At 39.8% G+C, this 21215-nt stretch overlaps 1 long non-coding RNA gene across 1 annotated transcript in view; it reads left to right on the top strand.

Moving 5' to 3' along the window:
- Nucleotides 1-116: 116 nt before the first annotated feature.
- The window catches only part of LOC130909945 (uncharacterized), a 219207-nt gene continuing 198108 nt past the window's right edge, over nucleotides 117-21215 (top strand). The window contains exons 1-2 of the long non-coding RNA XR_009061810.1: nucleotides 117-221; nucleotides 3878-3984. This is a non-coding gene — a long non-coding RNA (uncharacterized LOC130909945). The remainder of the gene's footprint in view (nucleotides 222-3877; nucleotides 3985-21215) is intronic.

Raw genomic sequence — 21215 nt, 5'->3', positions numbered from 1 at the left:
GTTTCAAACCGTCTCCCTCACAAGTTATTTTCCACATGTAACATCTTATGAATGACACTTGACTAAAAATCTTGTCAGAACTGACACTAATTTGTTGCTCTCTAACGCTACTGCAGGTTGTCCAAACTGCATGCCGAGGTGCAGCGCTTTTCCTGTGCCTAACCTCTTGTTGTGACTTGCCCTGTGAAGAAAAACACTGCCATATGCCGGGGAGTGTTCTGGTATGTCAGAACAGTGTTGCTCTGATTAAATTTCATAGGCTGCTTTATGTACTGTTAAACCCTCGGTTTTATGACAGCACCGTTCTGTTGCTTTGATAAGTGTCACCCTTCACTGTATCATGTTTGATGGCCTTCTATGGCAAGTTTATTTGTTCTGTGACCCAGCTCGTAACGTCAATGTTCCAACCCCCTAAAGAACACTACAAATATTAAGTTTAGAGTGTTTTTCAAAGCACTTGTTCAATTTTGATGTGCGTTAAGGCTGACACAATGAAACCACTAATCAAGAACTAATCGATTATCAAGTTATCTACAACTATTTTGATGGATGAGTAATCTTTTTGAGACATTGTTGTCCTAATAGCTGTCCGATTTTTTTTTAGCCTCTAAATACTACATATTCTCGTACGTATATTTAAAAATATATATTTTATATGGATTTTTGTGTATTTTTTTGCCACTTTTTAATAATCCAAAAGTAAACACAGTGATCCCGCGCTACATTGCGCTTCAAACTTCATGCCCTCAGTCCGTTGCGGATATTTTTTTCAATTAAAAAAGAAAATACATATGAGCTCTCCAGCCAATCACATAGTCTCACTCTCCCTCCCTCTTTCTCCCTGCTCTTTGTTCGTTAGGCAGTGCACTGGAGTTGTTTATTATAGTTAACGATCATTGACAGATGTTTGGGTTTGATCTTGCCAGCGACGCGAACTTCAAAGCGCCGCATGCGTCACTCATCGTTTCACTTATTATACAGTTGCTGTGGCAATTCATTGTAAGCGAGCAGCTTGAGCAATTTGAATGGACTCACTCAATGAAGCATTTAATAAAGTCAAGCATTTTTCTACTACTTTATTCTTGTTTTAAAATAATTCAGCGGGACTGTAACATGTTTAAAACCATTTACCATCATAATTATTACATTTGAAGAGCTTAAAAAACATTTATTAATAAATATATACATGGCAGAAAACACTCATGTGACTTGAAGTTCCGCTCTGAGACCCCACTTTGGCCAAAATTCAAAATTGTCCTATATGCATGTGTGATACATCTATATGCATGTGTGATACATCATTGGAAAACTTAAGTTAAAATCCAATTTTTCTGGGGTAAGACTCATTTTGAACAGGAGAGCATTTAAAAAAAAAAAAAAAAATGAAACCCCTAATTCCTAACTCGAGGTGAGAGCATGAGAGAGCATGATTAAAGACACCATGATTTTAACAAGATATTATCCCGTACTTACCTTGTTTTGATCCCAAAACTCAGTGTCACATGTCTCACCGAGTGTCAAGACACAGCAGGACTTGTTGGGAATTTTATGGGTGAAACACGGTAATACAACAAGGGTCGCGATGCAGAAATCGCAGACATCAAGGAGTGGTCGAGATTTTTTTTTCATATACTGTATTTACCCTTTTAAATGTTTTTTTTCCCCATTTTTATTTGTTTGGATCGATTATTTATCACCAAAATATAGGGAAAAATGTGACAGTAACAAAAAGAAAAAATTAAATTAAGCGATAGTTATGAGGCAGATATCTGTGACCTATTTAGACACTATTTAATTGTGACGTAATTTGTTTAAAAGTTTAAAATATGCGAGTGAATCATTTTTATAAAGTCGTTTTTTTTTTTTTTTTAACTAAATATTAGACCTCAGTTAATGATTCAAAGCTAAAAATGATCGACATTTCGAATAATAAATATAATTACTTCTTTTCATAGCTGGGTAGAAACCAAAGCGGTTGCAAGGTGTCTTTAAATGGGGGTCTCCTGGGTAAAACAGACAAATGAAGAATAGTTCGGGGGCTTAATGTGCCACGAAACTGCTATGGCAGCATATGGACATATTGTTCTCTCAAACACAACCGTTGGCTAAAATACACCACTTTATTTTAAAGAGGGGTGCAAGAGCAGAAACCGCTTTTTCAGCCTTGTCTGTGATATATATCAAGGGCGTAGGTTTGGTCTCAACATTCGACGATATTACAGCATAACCTGCCTGTACACTTTTTGCCCGGGATGAGACATTAATAAGACCAAACAGATTGGGTGAATGGGGGCCAGGGCTACATTTCTCACGAATATGAACACATGACGTCGATCACCATCGACCAGTCAATCGCAAAGCTAGTGTGGGAAGCTCACGGCAGCCCCCCCAAAAATACTTAAAAAAAAAAAAAAAAAAAAATATATATATATATATATATATATATATATATATATATACATAATTAATTATGATTGCTGTGTGTATTTTGTATTGTGTGAGCTAGAACGAGGTTATGCAGCACCCTTCTTTCTCTAAGCAGCTTCTTGCTAACGTTTTCCTAGTTCCATAGTTTCAGCAGAGTTCACTACATTTCTCAATTTAATGTTAACAGTATAAAACACAAAGAGAGGGACACTTCTCTCGAAGCAGCTTCCTACTTGATTTTTGCAGGTTAGCAAGTTCACACAGTTTAATGTTATGCTAACACTGATGCAGGTCGGACCTACAGTAGCAAAATTAATGGTGTGTTCCCCACTTCCAAAACAATGATGTCTTTTTACATTTCTAACAGTGGCTGCTGCTGGCTGGAAAAAAAACTTCTCATATCTCGAATATCTAATGTGTGTGTGTGAGGGTCAAGTCATAAGCCAATCAAATGTGCGTTTAGGAGGAGAAAATTGACCTGCAAATTCAGCAGGTGAAAAGATGTATATGTAAATCTAAACATGAAAATAATTCACTTAATAAGGGTGGGGTCAATTACAACAATTAAAACATGGAAGACAATATAAATGACCTATATTACTGAAGTCATTACATAACCCAAATAAGGTTGTTAAAAGTTGGTGGGGACAATTTGAGCATCCTGAAAAGTTGGTAGTGTTTTGTCCCAACCGTCCATTTGCAAACCTACGCCCATGATATATATATGTACACAGTATATATATATATATAATTTGGGGGGAAAAGTCAAAAAACATGTCTAATACGTATCTCTTTCCAATGCTGAATCTGAATGAATACACTGAACACACACACACAAAAAATTCTTTTTCGGGGTGGTGTGCTACTTCACGGTTATCCACTTATCCCGGCGAGTTCTGGTCCCCATTAACTGTGAAAAATGAGGGATAACTGTATTCTCATTTTAGTTTTTTCAAAATATATTATAGAATCAGGAAATATTCTCAGATATCTTCTGTCCCTTATCGAAGTAGATGATTATTTTTGTAATTAATCCGAATTAAATATTTGCAAACATCTGCTTTCTCTGTTTATAGGGTCAATTCACATTTACCGCTAATATGTAAAGCCCAGCACAATCTAACAGGAATAATTAATACTTGAGCCCATGAGTCAATTAATTGCAAAAATAATCAGTGCTTCAGTCCACATTTGTATGCAGCTCCTTAGAGTGCGTTTTCTGTTAAACTCCTCGATTAAACACAGCGGTGGCTCACTTTCATCCCCATTACCTCCCACACATGTTCTCTCCCGTCTTTATTATAAAAGCAGTTGCGTCAAAAGTTTTTAAAGGCACGGGTCTGATGAGCGCCGTCAGTCACACTCTTCACTCAGAAAATGAAATGTCACGTAAGCATCAGTCTTTTAAACTCTCTCCTCTTTCCCCTTCTCTGGTTGATTGACGGAGCAGCGAACGATACGACGCCATCAGAGAGTGGCGCCTGACAGTTTGATTTGACAGCCCTCTTCAAACCAAATATACTCCTTGTTCCTGACACTGCATCAGCCTGACAAGAGGTAAAATGTGACGAGGGGGTTGGGAAAAAAAGACGTTCACACATATCTGTACAAAATGATACAACTGCGTACACTTGAATGTCACCCATTTTTCTTGTGGCGAGCATTTGATCTCTTATTCGTTTTCATTTCGAGGGTGCAATACAATCCATCCATATTTATACCGAATTTTTCAAGATAGACGTTCAATCCATTTGAACTTGAAGGGATCGCTGCCAGCCCCTCCCAGTTCAAATAGATTGGACGTCTCTCTCCGTCAGTGGAAGTCAATGAGTCAATGAATATAACATGTTCCCTGCCATTAGCTACTAAACATGCTTGTACTCGAGTGTGTAAATGCAATGTGCTTAGATTCCCATTCGACCTAAATGATTCATGGCAACCTTTTACATAATTTATAATTAATCGCAGCCCGTTGGCTTGGAATTTATGAATAGTGAAAACGCCTAGCCGCCATACCGATATACTAATTAATATCTGAAGTTCCCGTTGCTCAGCGGGGCGGGCGCCGGGTGTACAGGGCGGGAATAATGCAAGGCAACAACACAAGATCTGTGCATTGAAGTAGCGAATGTCTGGACGCGATGGCCGCAATATGCATTTGCCCGAAGAACTTAACGGGAGGGAATCTTTTATCGGAGTTGTCACATGTTGTGGCTAATCACTCGGAGCGCCGTTAAGATTAGCGCTAATGCGTTTCCACCCTCTCGCCTGCGGGGCATGTTCAGTCGACTCGTTTTGCCGCGGTTGTCATAAAAGAGGAGAATGAGAAACTGTGCGATTGGCAGGAAAATTCGAAGAAGAGGTTTTCTGTTCTTCAGAGAAGGTTTGAAAACAATAGTCTCAGTAACTGTAAAGACAAACTCGTTTGAAGTGACTTTTTTGTAACTGAGCATCCTAAACGATCATAGAACCCGTTGTATGCCATTGATGATGCATGTCCAGACGTCCAATCCATTTGAACTGCAAGTTAAAACTGTCAGTTCAAATGGCTTTGACGTCCATTGCCGTCAGAGCCGGCCAATGAGTTAAGTATCTCATCCCTCAATTCTGTGTAATATTAATTCAAGTTATGTACATTTCAGCTTTTGTATATTTTAAATTTTGTTTAACTCAAACAGAAGCTATATTTTATTTGTATCGGTAGTAATGTTCCCTCAAATTTTTCATGTGTCTGAGCAGACACACAAGCTCCCTGAGCACACTGCGGCCCACGGTGAGCAACATCAGATGTGTTCAGGGTGGCCACACACCAGTATCACACCTGTTCAAAACCTTGGATCAGAGCAAGTTACATTGCTTATTTAAAGAATGGAATTACAGCAGCATTTTTTTTTTTTTTTAAACCTGTCCTGTTCAGCTGTTTGACATGGAGAATGGAAGATTAAGTGCCCGGATGGTCTGAACAGTTTAAATGTTTCACATTGAGAGTCTGACATACTCCCATTGTGATCATTCAACATACCTCGTTTATTATGACAAAGCAGCGAACAGGAAGGGTTTATGGGGGAACAGAAGAAAAGAAACACAAGAGAAGAAAGAGAAGAAACACAAATTACAACAAGAAATACATTAATAGTCTAGACTAACTACTAATATATTGGTGCTATCGTCAGCTAGATGTATTTCCGGTTGACACAATGTGGGGTGCCTGTTGACCAGGGAAACTGTATACGCTAAATGATTGAAAGGGTAGAGTGTACACAAATCAGCTCTGTGATCTAGAACCCAGTAATCGTGTGAATCACTTTTGAGTGTAAGCCCGTTGGCGACCGACCCTACGCCGCCCCATCGCCAATCCCGGCACCGGGACCCCCCACCTGAGTGCACCCTATCACATCCTGCTGCACGCGAGCCCCACCAGGCGTACGACAGCCACGCAGCATTCATGATACAGCAGCATTTTTCATTAGTTTAATTAATTTGGCTTACTTAAAATGAAAAGACCAAGATCTCGTTGTTCATGAGTTGTGTACTATGTTATATGTGAGAGTCCTGCTTTAAACATAGGAAGAGTCCTGCTTGAGTACTGGGTAAGGTCCAGTTGTGGCATGGGTAAGTTAATAAATAAAACATAATGAACAACCACAATGGCAGTACAGCATATTAAACTCAAACTTTAGAACTGTTTAGACAATGAGGACACTCAAGATTCCTATTCTCTGTGTCTGAGCTGCTACACTGTAAAAACATACCTCCTTAAAACTAGTTAAATTCCCTTGTTTTCAGTGTAAATAGATAATTATATATAACGGATAATAATTAATATTGTAGCGCTTGCTATGATTGGCAGAGGAATGTTGCTTCAGTAAATCAGTACAGGAGTCGAGCTCACTTTTCTCCACCAATGAGAGCGTCGCGTTGCCGTGTCGAACGCACCAATAGGAGTGTCGCAATGCCGTATCGAACGCACCAATAGAGTGTCGTGCTGACACATCACTGCGGCGCTGACAGATAGTAGTCCTATTGACGCTACAGTACGTTTCTGTTGAATTTTATTTCGTGCGCTGCATAGATTTTCTTGTGCGCTGAATATATGCAAGCAGTGTGCGATTGCAAAAGGGAACATTGATCGGTAGTTGTGGTTTAGGTTGCAACTGATTTTTCTAAACCAATAGACAAATTTCCGAGGTACTTCCGCTTTACTTTCGCATGTCTGCAAGCAACTTCCGTTTTAGAATTTCTTCATCCAAAACAACAGTGGAACTGGAGTAACATTACTCATCAAAATCCCTTTGGAAATACTGCGTCCATCTGCCATCATCACGACAGGCGAAGACAACATATTCATGAAGACAGATGTGGAACCAAGCTCGTGCTACCACAAAGACCGGGTGTTTTTGTAGCCATGTTGCCGCTGTGCTATGGAAGGTATGTTCGTCCTATCCCTGCATTTTCATGTGTAACACCGGTGCTCAAAAAATACTTAAGCTAAAATCTTGCGCATGAAAGGACTTGTTGCCTTTGATATTGTTATTACGATGATGATTGTAATTATGACTATCTTTAATATTATTTACTACAACTACTGTATCTGCTGCCAGCCTGTTGCTAATCAGGACGTGTAGATGGCACAATTATGTCAACACTAAATGCAAGTGTTATAAGTTTTTTGTTCGTTTATTTACAGGTGGAAAACGCTGTTAGGCAAGGGAAGATGCGTTGATTTGTCTCACAGCAACTATGTGCGTTCTATCGGGGGGGGGGGCGACCGAGAGGCTGGGGCTGGAGGCGGTGGCTCACCTCGCGGCGGACCGTCAGACCGATGCCAAGAATCAACCACGAGCTTTTTAACTGCAGCAACTTTATGATACGCTATTGGAGCTGGAATTACTGAGGACAGCGGGAGCAAGCCCTCCTGGATGCCGCCGAGGGTCTCCGTAATGTCGGGAGCTCTGCTGTCTGATGTCACATTTTTTCTAATAGTTTTATTAAATGTGATTTATTGACCTATTTTGCATATGCACCAATCATTTTAAATGAAACAAGAACTGGAATCATGTTTTCCAAATGTTTTATTGCGATCAATATCTGCAATAAAAAAGAATGACATACTGTTTTTGTTTATATGTACATACCTTATAGTGTTTCCTTGTATCAACAAAATCCATGTCAGCCCTTCTGCATTCGGCAAATGTAATATTTGTAATTTCACCTGATTTTGGTCACTCAAGTGGCCTGCGTATCAATCTATACCTCACGTCAACACAGGCTGGCAGGTTGTTATAATTTTGTCCACGAATTATCAACGAAGTGATAAGAACACTCATACAATCTCATCTACGTCTCATCTACGTCGTGCTGAATCCATTTTTGGAGACTCCGTGGGTTCCTCTGGCTTGATTTTTTCCAGTTTTAACTTTGTCAACACACTGCTTACTTCAACCGCAATTCATGTTGTTCTTTCTAAACTGGAAGTTCGGAGCATTTTTTGCTCAGGAAACTTGTCTATAGAATGTATTGTTCCGTGACAATATAAGCTTCGAACCTACCTAAAAGAATATTTTCACTTTTACCAGAAAAATTTAGCGTTTCAAGTTTTTTTATCCTTCAATAATGAACAGTTGAGTATGGTTTGGTTTCACCCAAAACAAGTTTTATCTTGGTTGATCTGTTACCCCTTGTGTAGCTATCAGTTTTGACACGGTTTTGGCAGATTCAAGGATTGGCATTTTCCTCCTTGATTAATTAACGTGACAAGCTGAGTCACACGCTAATATTTTTCTTCCACTCAAACAGTGTGCTAATCATAAAACCAAAGCGATGCAACACTGTCATTACAGCTGCAAGACCCGCTTGTACACCTACTAGCTGAAAAACAAACTAACAAAAATCGGTGGCCTTAAACTCTGGGATTCCAACTGATGAACTTAAACATCAATGGCAGCGAATTAGATAATAAAGATGCTAAATGCAAACGTGTTGCACAACAGCCAATGTATAGGCGATATTGTACACAGGCGGTTTGCTGTGACCTTAAATTGACATGCTAGTGTTTTCAAAAGAAGCCCATGGATCAAGCCTAACGAATTCTGTTTACGAGCTCGATGTATTCTTAGTTTGGACAGTTAATTCACAGGCGAGCGTCTGCTAACTCTCCCCACCAGCACGTCACAGACAAAGGGGCTCTTCTTCACTAATGGTCCCTGAGGCTTCGCCACTATCTATTGATCTGCTGTCACCCAATTTCTCTGTGACTTATGCCCCTTCTTAATTCCCATTACTGTGCACACTGAAGCCTTATCGTGAGGGAACAATGGCCTTGTTGTCACTGGGGGCAAGAAAAAATATGAGAGTGCTAGCGCAAACTCGTGACTCCTCGCCGCTTCATGACCTCTGCACACTCCACGCTAGGCTAATGCTAGGTGCTCGCCAACGCATCAGAAAATTGCATCTAGTCCTTTTTTTCTCTATAAAAAAATGCAAGCCATAAAAATGTCGCTGCGATGACTAGTCTCTGTCCCGGCCTAGGCTTCCTTTCAATTATGTTTCTCTTCTCTTTTTCTACAAAGAGTAATAAAGCCATAAATTGCGAATCCGGCAGAAGGTACGGACATTCCGTCTGTGAACTGCAGTTGAAGGTGCCATAAAGCACCCACAAAGTCAAAGATAAGGATTTACAGTTATTTAACATTATACTGCTACCTTAAATCACTCGGATAAGAGAATTAAATGCTGGCTTTTGGTTCTTTGTCCTTTTTCTAAGACTCTTTGTTATCTTTATAAATGCAATGGATGGTTTTGAAGATGCGAGGTATCTGACCTACGATGGCGATATTTTGTATGAAAAGCTTGAGAATACCCATGAGCATATTAATGAGATATGAACACTGTTAGATTTTGAAAATATATACAGTATAGTATATCATTTTTTTCTTTAACTACTTAACATGTAGTCTGTCAGGTTGACACATGAACATTTTTCCAATACATACTGTAGCAGAGTTAAAAGCCAATTCCAGACAAACCAGAGCTATAACTTTGTATCATTAGTCTAATTATCATTAGCAGCATAATTAACCACTGTATGTCTGTCATTTAACTTGAAGTAAAATATGACTTTAAAAAATGCGAATGTGCTTCCGAATATAGTGATCCCTCGTTTTTCGCGGTTAATGGGGACCAGAACCTGCCCCGATAAGTGGAAAAACAACTGAAAGAGCACCGTGTGTGTGTGTGTGTTCAATCTATGTATTAAGATTTAGCATTGGAAAGAGATACATAGAAGACAATTTTTTCACTTTTTTACCCCCAAAGTATAATAAAAAAAAAAAAAAAAAACTTATAACACATATATTAATAAATGGTTTATAAGCACTTCGATTGTAATAATTATGATACTTTTTAAACATATTACTTTCCCGCGGAATTATATTTAAACGAGAATAAAGCAGGAAAATGCTTGGCTTTATTTAATGCTTCATTGAGTGAGTCCACTCAAATCCGCTCAAGCTGCTCACTTACACACAATGAGTTGCCACAGCAACTGTTTAACAAGTTAAATGATGATTGATGCATGTGGCACTTTGAAATTCCCTTCTCTGGCAAGATCATAAATTAAATGTCTGTCAATCATCGTTAACTTTTATAAGCAACTCCAGTGCTCGCGAGCTCATCCGTATTTTTTTATTTTTTATTTTTTTACTTAATAGAAATCCGCGATGGACTGAGGGCGCGAAGTTTTAAGCGCGAAGTAGCTCGGGATCAATGTAGTAGTTTTGTTGTAATGTTAATGTATTTCAAGCAAATGTTGTTTTCGTCAACAATGACGATAACGAAAATATTTCGAACAATTTTTTTAAATGACTATGACGAGATAAAACCTCGCTTGGGAGACTTGAACATTATGAGATGAATGGCAGTTTTCGTCTGACGAGACAACAACGAGACGAAAATGCTACAAAATTTCTATTATATGTTCACAATGTGTGACATTTTCATATTATATACATGGCACATATCAGCTTGCACTGTTTGGGGTGTGTCACTCATGAGATGTGCTGCGCCTCTCGCTCACTCTCCTCACCGGAGTTAAAGATGTGTTTCAAGCTAGGTGGCGCTCCATCTTGCTTGTTTGGCAACACATGGTGAAATTTGGTTCCTAATCTTGGCAAGAGAGAATCAGCAATGTTGCTTCAGCCTTTAAAGGTCTGCGCTGAGTGATCGTCACACACTAAATGTAACTCGTTGCGTTCGCATAGCATTTGCGTTAGCATTAGCATCATCTAGCGTGGCGAGCTTCCTTATAAATGCTCAACTTTTTCCTTTTACATACATTCGTGGGTTCTAGGTGGGTTTAATTGTTTATAATGTATTATCATCACAAAGTTGGCATTGTCCCTATAGACGCTGCAATATGTGCTCGTCTATGTTCATTCGAAATTGTAGGAAACCTTTATTTTTGGACTAAAATTTTTGAATTTTACAGACAAAAACATTTTGAGTAACTGTCAACTAAAGCTAGACGAAATTTATATGAAATTTCGTTGACTAAAACTAGATGAAGACAACACGCTTTGAAATGACTGAAATATGACCAAGACTTATGAGTATTTTCGTCCAAAAGACCAAGACAATAATAAAAAGGGCTGCCAAAAACTACGCTGATTTCAAGGTTTTCAGTCATCCAGGTCATGGTAAGGTGCAGGTATTTTTTTTTTCTTTTCCGAAAACGTTTAAAAATGACTCAAGCAGTTATTCTATTAAGTCAAAGAAATGCTCCATTTTAACTTTCGACCCATTTTTTCTGTGGGTAAAGTACAGTTGCCCCACTTATTTTCAGCCAAAATAACGCCATGTGGCCTAGTTAAGCTAGAGCATGCAGTAAATAAGAACCTTTGTTCATTTTTGTTTTTGTGTGCCAAAACACATGACTTGATCTGTGGGAAGACATCCGTCTTTCTTATCAGGACTGGTATTAATATCATAAAAAATCTGCTTGTAAAACTGGGCATTGTTTCAGCAATCCTGGCGAATGCCAGTCGCTCGTAGCGTCCAAATGTCCCAGTTTGAACAAAGAGTCGTTTAGCTCGCTGGAACTTACTCGCTCGTTTCAGCGTGAAAACGTTCACGTCAGAACGGCGGAGACTGCCGCCTCTTGCGCTCAACATCTCCGGGTTCGCGACCCTGCAGCTATGATAAATGTCAGGCTCGACAATGTCCCGCTAACTAGGCGCACCGCCGCCAGCCAATCATCTCGTTATTGACTGGGAAGGCGTAAAGGGGGGTCTGTAATGTGACTCTAAATGCTACATTACAGCCTATTTATCTAGCTAAGCATGTGGGCCGGTTAGTCCGGCTCAAGCAGTCATTCGCTTGGCTCCGAGTCCGCCTGTCAGATTCTTTTCATGAATTGCGCGACAACGCCGTTCTTCGAATGTCTTTAAGTTTGTCCATCAATCTCAACAAACAGAAAACATAACAACAAATAGAATCGTCGTTGCAGCGAAAGCCTGATAAGTACATACAATAAAATGACAAAATCTGACCTTTGGGCATCTCTATATGTAACTGGCCAGCAAATGCATTTGTATAGTGTTCTCTATTTGACACTGGAACCTTTCTTTTACGCCTGTCGTCGTCTTGCAGTACATCCATCTGCGAGATCTCACTCTCAGCTGTTCACTGGTTTGCGTGTGATGCAGTGTTTGTTGAGAGACGTTCGTTATGTCACGGTTTCGTGTTCGCCAACTCGGATTCGGCCTGACGTGGTGACAGCACTTAATGCATTCAATCCTGCTGGCGTTAATATAGTCCAGCACTGTTGCCTTTATCTTGACCTTCTCAGCACACCCATGTTTTTGACTTATTTGACCTTCTATGGACATTATTGCATAACCCCATATCTGCCAGCCATCCCTATTCAAATGGGATTGGATGTCTATGGCCGTCGATTGCAGCCAGTGATGTATATTTGTTCTGTTACAAAAGATAGGCTCAGATGTGCTTTAAATGAAGAGATAGGAATTGTACCAAAAGTGGCATACAGTGGTGTTCCTAGCTGACATGGTGCCCTGGGCGACTGGCCGCTTTGGCCCCCCCATAAATACACAATCGCAAAAAACGAACAATGGTTGACCCACAAAATACAGTGCATGAAGTATATACTTAGCAGAAGCCAACAACCAAATTTGCTACGAATGTTACATTTATTAATGCTATCAAACCAGTTGAAAGTGCACAACAATAAACATGTGCAAGAGAATAATAATTTAACATCACAAACATTAATACAATATTGTAGAAATAATAAAGTGTGGAAGATCCTACTTCTGAGTAGTTGGCTCAGATGTGTTGACCACTACAGGGGCTCTGGTTAGAGAGCACAGGAGATGAAATTAAATATATATTTTTGGGCTCATGTGTAGGTGTGCATATATGTACACACATTTAGTTTCTGGTGAATAACATACAAACAAGTAGTCAACATTCACAGACCTCTTAATGTGTTTAGCCTATTAAACATTAACCACATCATTTTAACTATAAACCAACTATAGTGAACATTTGCATGCTATCTCCCTTCAAACCACTACATTCACAGCTCACATTGTTTTGATATGATGCTAACAGATGCTAACAAAAACAAGCTAACAACTACGAAATTATGAGTGTGAACGAATTTAAAAAAAAAAAAAAAAACCTGACACAAAAACACATTTAACACGACTATTCTCCCATCTAGCGTTGTGAGGATTATTATCTATGTGCTGCACTTTTAATTCACTTTGTAAGGCAGACATAATCATTGAAGGAGAAGATGCATGAACTGGGAAAGGCAGAACTGGAAATAAAAGCGCAAGCACTTTACAAAATAAAAGTGCCGCGGCTAAACTATTAAACGACTTGAAGAATTCTCAACAGAAAGAATATATATACACAGGGGTGCACATATTTTTTTTGCCCAGGTTCTCAGAGGAGGACCTGGAGATGTGACTTGGTCCTCATTTAGCTTGAGAGCCGACCCGCCTGATGCAATACATTTATGACAAGCTTTACTTAGAGCCAATTAACTTTAATTAATTATATTAACAAATAATACTTGATTAACATAAACTGGCACAACAAAATTGCCATTACTTTGAAATGAAATGTAAAGAAATAAAAAGCACCAATTCAAAATAAAGGGCATTATGCGGCTCCCACATTAACTCCAAGCCTTTTTAAAAGTGGGCTGTCCTCCTAATAAGACCTCATTGAACGTGCATGTTTAGCTTTGTAAAATGCGAGCAAAAACACGTTTGTCAGTGCATGTCGCTGTTCATTACCTTTATTCCGCCCTATTCCGCCGCCACTTGTCCATAGGGCGAGTGGGGTCCTGTTTGACATCGATAGTTTGCTTAATTGCCACATGCTCTGTTTTTTTCGTGCTTTTCAAAGTTTGGATGGCTGAAATTCTTTGACCCTACATAAAATGCGCTGCTCTTATCGGCGACATTGGGATTCTCACAACACATTTTGTACCGCATTTCCGTGCGAGCATCATTTGCTTCTAGCCATGGTACCTCTTGTAGCCACTTTTCAGCAAAAGTCCTTTTTTTCGGTAGCTCCGGTGACGTCTCTGTCGTCTGTCTGTCTTTTGACGGGTGTGGGAGAACACGGAAGTAATTACTCAGTGTGGCCTGCCTCTTCGACATTTTGAGAAGTTATTTTCTCGTGTCCGCCGCAAATACAGTGGTCAGCCATCGGTACGCAAAAGCGTATTGAAGCCGTTGAGGGCCAGCGCGTTTGTCAATTTCCAGTCCGCATGCGCGCATGCGGACCACTTATGTGCACCCCTGTACCCGCTTGTATTATCAACTAGGTTAAATATTCAAGTAAAAAAAAAAAAAAAAAAAAGATTCTTTACACATTAAGAATCAAAAGTCAACCTTAGGTGTGTAACACTGTTAACTGATCCAATCCCTAGTCCCACCTCCCTCTCCTTGTTGTGTTGCGTGCAGACAGCAACTGCTGTCTCTAGCGGGAGGCATTGCAACGCTAGGGGTGCCAATTATAATAGTAAGTAGACAATCACCCGCATACATCCGCTCAGAGCAATTTGCCCCCCCCCCCCAGCGACCGCCAAACCCGACCGTGCCAGGAACCTCCATTGGGGGCATACAGTACTTCGCATAGGGCCTATTTTTCAGTTTGCAAAAAATACTAGCATCAATCACTGTTCTGCTTAATGTTTCACAAAAAGCTTTTTTTTGCTGCATTTTCAGTTGAAACTGAAACTTTCCGTGAAACCAACTCATGTGCTACTGGTAGTGAATGAGTTGAGATTGGAGTCAATATTTTGATGTAAAAGATGTGGACAGGCTTTAAAGCAGGGGTGCCCGATCCAGGTCCTCGAGAGCACCTATCCAGCTTGTTCTCCATGTCTCCCTCTAACACACCTGAATCAACTAATCAGGATCGTTATCAGGCTGCTGCAGAGCTTGCTGATGAGCTGATAATTTGATTCAGGTGTGTTAAAGGAGGGAGACACGGATTGGGCACCCCAGCTTTAAAGGGATCCACAGATAGAAAAACTTGTAGTTCTTAAAAGATAATTGTTATTATGAGTTAAAATAATTGGATTTGATGTTTTCGTTTCTATACAATTGGTAAAATTAGTTTAACTAATAGGTCACCATTGTTGTTGACGTCGCAGGGCGGTGACGTCACATGGTTACGCTGCCGGGCTTCCAGAGTATGACTCTAGCGACATAAACATGTCATCTGTTCAACCCTTTCAATTTGAACCCGAGAGGAACAACAATGAGCATGACAGCACTGTCGATATTTCACAAAATGACCAGCAAAAGTAAAATGAACAGGAAAGACGGGATGAGATGAGACGAGTCGATAAAAAAACGGTGTTCTGCCAAAATGTGCTACACCCGTGAAATGTCTACATGAGGCGAATTCGACACCAAAGTACTACCGTGTGCTTTCAGCTTGTTTTATTTAGATGCATACAGACAGAACATACTAAAGATGCCTTAAGAAAATACCTAAACGTAGTAATATCAAATAAGGGTGGTTTGAATATGCTACGTGACTAATGCGGTCAACAGATTAGCAATCTGCTTTCAAACTACAACAGGAAAACCCAATGCTTATCAGCATAAGAGGGAAACGTGCAAAATTTTGAGGCAGTGAAAAGGTAATAAAAGACTCAATAAAAACAAAAATATAAAATAAATAAGTACTCGCCACTTTTAACCGATGAGCGCATGTGTTGGATGTCTCGCCGCGTAGAAGGAATTGCAGTAACCCGGTAGTATTCATCGAGTAACAGTGACAATCTACGTAATCACCCCGAGCGTCCATTGCGCGCTTCAAACATGGCGCCCGCCATAGGTCAAAACATGTGCTAAATATTATACATTTTTAAATCAATGGCAATATTTTATGTGTTTCTAATAACATATTTTAGTAAAAGAGAATAATTGTGGCTTATTAGAGCCTACAAGTCTTTAAGTCCGAGGTTCCCTTTAAAGCTGATCATGCCCATTTCAACATATGTAGTTTTCAGAAACAAACACGGTTAAATCTCAATTTTTTTGAATATTTTCTGTTACAGAAAATAATGTAAAAGGACCCAAAAGGTCAGTATTCTAAATTGATGGTGCTGGCTTCAAGAAGCTTTACAAAAATTTTGATACCTCAATTAATCGATATTTTTACCCACCCTTAATCTCCTGAATGTTCTTCCCCCCTGACTTGGCTAGCTAGTATTAGCATGCCAACAACTAAACTTGAAACTGACGACAACAATTCACAAGGCTTAGTACCCTTCCTTCCCTGCCACATAGGTCACATGCGTGAAAGGTATTTATGATACTTCACAACTGCTAAGCACCGGAGAGGCCATGCGTTGTCCGTATATCAGTCCGCCGGAAAAAGCTGAAGGCTCACTCCTCTATGTATAGCCAGATGGGTTTTATTTTGGCTGAGGGGGTCATTTCATCTTTGGGACAGACCCCCCCAGTCTGTCAAGTCTTGCAGTGCCTGCTGTGGGAGGAAGGGTTGGCTAGGCAGGTGCTAAGACGGGATTGACAGTGACCAAACACATGCTGAACTCCTTTAAATCAGCGTCTATTTTCACCGCTATCTACCTATTAACACCCGACACACATAGAAGCGAAGAAGAGTTCACATCCTCAAAATACGTCGTGTAAAAGTGTTGATCTGAAATGATTTGGATTTGAGTTCAACACAGCTTTTGGGTTGAAGATAAAAATGAGGGCGTGAATTTCAGCTTTAGCGTCATTTTATCAGGGAAGAAAATGATGACAGAGTAATATCTCACAAAACATTGATCTGGTACTGAACTTATACGCTGTCATTGACGGGAATTGATGTCCAATCCATTTAATTGGGTGGGTTTGCAGTGATTGATTACTAACCATTGCTTCTACTATGCTTCTAAGTGTAAATTGCTTTTTATTTTAACAATTATTACTTGATATTTGGTGCATTGGGTATAAATATAAAGAGAGAAAAAAATATTACCACGGACACAGATAAATGTCCAATCCATTTTGACTGGGAGGGCTAGCAGCAATCAGTCACTGCCAGAAATCCCCAGTGGAAATAAATTAGATGTCTATTGCCGTCAATGGCAGCAAATAACAGGATATCAGCGGTGTCTTAGAAAGTCTAAAAAAAGTCTTAAATCCAATCATTTGAATTTAAGGCCTCAAAATGTCTAAAATTCTCCTAAAACCAAATCAAAGGTCTTAAATACAACCATGAAAGGTCTTAAAAATCATGACTTTACTTTTATTTCAAACATGCATAAACTTATGTCTCGCTTTTAAATTTTCGATTTTTTGGGGGATGCTATCCTGTAACTACAAAGCGTAACCTGTGCTGCCTTGTCAGAATGTATGAAACACCACCAGCTTATTCTGTGAACGCGCAGTTGTGTGTTGACAGCTTAGTTAGCACAGCAGCGGAGAAAACTTTAAACTGAACCGAATTACAGTACTTGCAACATTCACAACAGAGTAATTCTTGGTGTTTTCAGTTAGGTTGAGCAATTTGTATTGCAACGTGAAAGAGCTGTGAATAAATTCATATACAGGTAGTCCCCCGAATAACGAACAAGTTCCGTTCCTGCACTGGCAACGTAACCCGAATTTCCGCATAAATCGGAATTAACCCTTTATGTACCCCTAAATCTTAAAATAACTATCCAAAAACATGTATTATATGTCATCTTACTGTCCTCGCCAAGACATTGGAGCTAAGTCCTCACTTGAGTGCGAGCTAAACTGTAATCTTTCCACTCGCTCTCCAACTTGGTTGAGCGACTTTGTGGGACCAAATGCGCTCTTCATCATGTGTGCGCTTCCTCTGCTAAAATAAAAGGCCCTTCGCTCCCGGCCGTTTTACTGGATTTTGACTGATTTTGCAAGGCCCACAGAAAATTCTGTTCTATTGGTATATAAACATGGAACCCACCAAAAGAAAGATTAGACTCTCTTCTTTCAGCAGAAAAAACTGAGTTCATATCTGTTTCCCTTCTTTAGAAATCAGCATTAGAAAATTGCTTAGTTTGAGCAATTTCCCAATTTCTGATGAAAAAAACGGAGAAATTGAGCTTTTTGTGAAAGCATACATTTCAAACATAATTTTGACGTATACACAGCTATTTTTAGCTTTAGTTACATCCCAAACATCCGAATAATGTTTCCTTTTACAAAATAAGGTAAACATCAAGACAAATAGAGCTTTTGATCGCAAAGTAACAATTTATTTTCACATAACTAAACTATTGAACTGTTGAATCTTCATCGTTGGTTTCAATCTCGGGCTAAGGAGTAATGCAATGTGAGCTCCGCAGAACGCGTGTGAAACGTGACGCTGTTGTGGACGTCACTGTCTGTCTCATTAAAATAGATTTTTTTGAATCCATCTTTGACGATGGTTTCGTTTTCTTTTTAAAACACTCCTCCAGTGTCGTTTGCCTTTTTTCCCCCGATCGTTCTCCATATTTTTCTCAAATTCTCAAACGTCTTCACAAGATCCCTTCAACTTCCGTTTCCTGACTATTTTTCTTCACTTCCTTTCTTGGCCTGAGATGAGTTCTTACCATATGCGCTACTGACCTCCAGTGGCCAGTTTTATTGTTTTAAAATGGGTTTTGAACTTTGTGCTTAGATAGATCGGAACCTATAGATGCCTCTTGTCAAAAAAAAAAAAAATGCTTGGGACAGTGAAGCAATTAAAAATAGAACATATTTATTAGGGGTGTAATGGTACACAAAAATCTCGGTTCAGTACGTACCTCTGTTTTGAGGTCACGGTTCGGTTCATTTTCGGTACAGTAAGAAAAAAAAAAAGCAAAATATAAATGTGCTAGTTGTTTATTACACACCTTTGTGCTTTCAACAATAGGAACATTAGCCTATACAAAGCTAGAATTTTCTTCAAAAAGTAGCGGGTATTTCAAGATAATCCAAAACAATTTGCCTATCTGACCCCGCGTATTGGTCAGCTTTCTTTCTGAAAGAAAGGAGAAAAAAGAAGTCCTGTGCTAAAGAGAAAAGCAATCCCAATGACAAAGATTTTAACATGTATTTTACAAATTAAATGCCTCAAGGAATCATTTTTTTTTCTTATGAACGGATTTCAAAAGCTTTATTGGTGGATTTTCTCAAGTTAAAGCGCCACACAGAAAGTAACAAATTTAATTGTGAAAGCAGGATCTGTGTATTATTCTTATTATTTAATTACAGGTGTTTTAGCTCATTTCAATTTATTTTATTTAAATGGGCTATTATTTATTTTATTATGTGTATATATTTTACAAATGTGATGTAGTATTCATTTATATTGTATATTTTATGTTGTATAACTTTAGTTCCTATGTGAATATTAGTTCCTACTTGTTTTGTTGGGGTAGGAGGGTTTTGTATTGAACACAGGGCCGTGTTGGTTATTATTATAGCAGAGAAGAAAGCAGTAAATCAACAAAGACCAGTCAATTGTGCCCCGATCGACCACTCAAGAGATCTGATGGACTCAAAAAGTCGATTGCATATTAGTTTGAAAATTGACCGGATCCACCGTATTTTTACACGAGTGACTTCCGGTCTGTCTGATACAAGCTACCGGGAGTAGTATTGACGCAGGAGGGTCCCATCTCGCATCAAATAATAAACTTTTTCTGCCATTCTTTTCACGTGCGTCGTGTTGAGCCGCTTCTGGGACGCGTCTAACACGCGACCGCACTGCGACTGGTGTGCATTGGCTGATTGACTTTAACGCCCGCGTTTCACTGCGTTCTTGCGGCGGCCACGTTGTCGCGCCGTTGACGTTTCTGGGTTATACTGTCGTACCGTGTTGGTCCTCATTATTATAGTAGAGAAGACGGAGTAAATATAATGTACACAAAGAAACTGTAACCCGATCGACTCACAGCCTCGAAAAGTAAGGGTTACATTACGTCAGAAACTCGTTCGATACGCCTCCGTTCCGAACCGAGCACCACGTACCGAAACGGTTCAATACAAATACATGTACCGTTGCACCCTTAGTATTTATACGCTTTTAGTTTTTTCAACTACGGTAGATGAAAGAACAAGCCAATATGATTACATTTCATCAGCTCTGTAGGAACAAAAAGACGACATCGGAATCACAAAACGCACACATAAACATCGCCTGCTGAGAATTTTTGCTCAAACGTAAAACTCCCAATCAAATCCTGGATCGTGAAAATCTCCAGGGCGTCGTCCAAAAACTCTGCCGCCATCCATCAACAATATTGCCGTACAGGACGGCGAGAAACTGCTTCTTTAAGCATTTCTCCGGGAGGCATAAAAGTGTATTTACGGTCACCACGGGCAGGTATAAAAGAAGATTGGCAAACATGAAAATCAAGTCCTCTCGCGGGTGCCGTCGAGCTGCGTGCCGCCGCGTTAAATCATCGGCGGACGCTTGGAAAAACAACAGTCTGGTGAAAAAGCGCCCGCCTTGGGCCCGGCCTTTTTTTCGCTTTCTCTCCCGAGCCTGTTATTGCAGTCAATGCCTTTCCTCCTGCCCGTTTTCAGCCCCCTAATGAACTTCATCCGTCTTGTCCCGCACGCCAACGACACGTCGCAGTTTAATGTAACCTATAGTTTACCGTTTATTACCCGGCGCCGAGATTTAAGGATGCTGAGGATCGTGTTTCTGCGCATAAGTGATGCAGGATTGATTTCCTTTACAAATATATGAATCACCGGGGTCATTACGGCTCTGGACTCTTTCATTAAATTGAGCTATGTCTCCTGCTAGACCCTGCACCAGAAATATACTGTACCTTGCCGGACTGCAACATGTAAACTATAGCTTCATTTATCCCGCCGTTGCAGCGCATTGATCCAACGTCCGGAAAATAGATGACTGCTTACTTCGGATGCCCTTTTTTTATTAATCGAAAGATAGACGGAAAGTGTGAAAAGATGTGCAAATGTAATAAATACAAATGCGGCGCTCTTTAAAAATAGCAACACTGCTTAATCTTCTCGCCGTAATGGATGACGGAGCTAGAAAATTCCTCACACGCACGGGCAATATTGACTTTTCAAATAAAAAGACATTCATGTAGATAACGGCCATTTTGAATCCTCATTAGTCACCGCTAATCTGGAAACACGGCCGATGAGTTAACGCCGAGAGGGGGTCGGTGTTGGCGGCCGGTCATTAAAGGAGAAATAAAAGACAAAATAAATCCAATCTGGGAAGGCCGGCTATTCATCATGTTGGCC

This window comes from Corythoichthys intestinalis, chromosome 21 (genome assembly GCF_030265065.1).
Source record: "Corythoichthys intestinalis isolate RoL2023-P3 chromosome 21, ASM3026506v1, whole genome shotgun sequence".
In the NCBI taxonomy this organism is placed as follows: Eukaryota; Metazoa; Chordata; class Actinopteri; order Syngnathiformes; family Syngnathidae; genus Corythoichthys; species Corythoichthys intestinalis.
The sequence above is the reverse complement of the archived record's forward strand: the minus strand, read 5'-3'. Positions and strand labels throughout refer to the sequence as shown.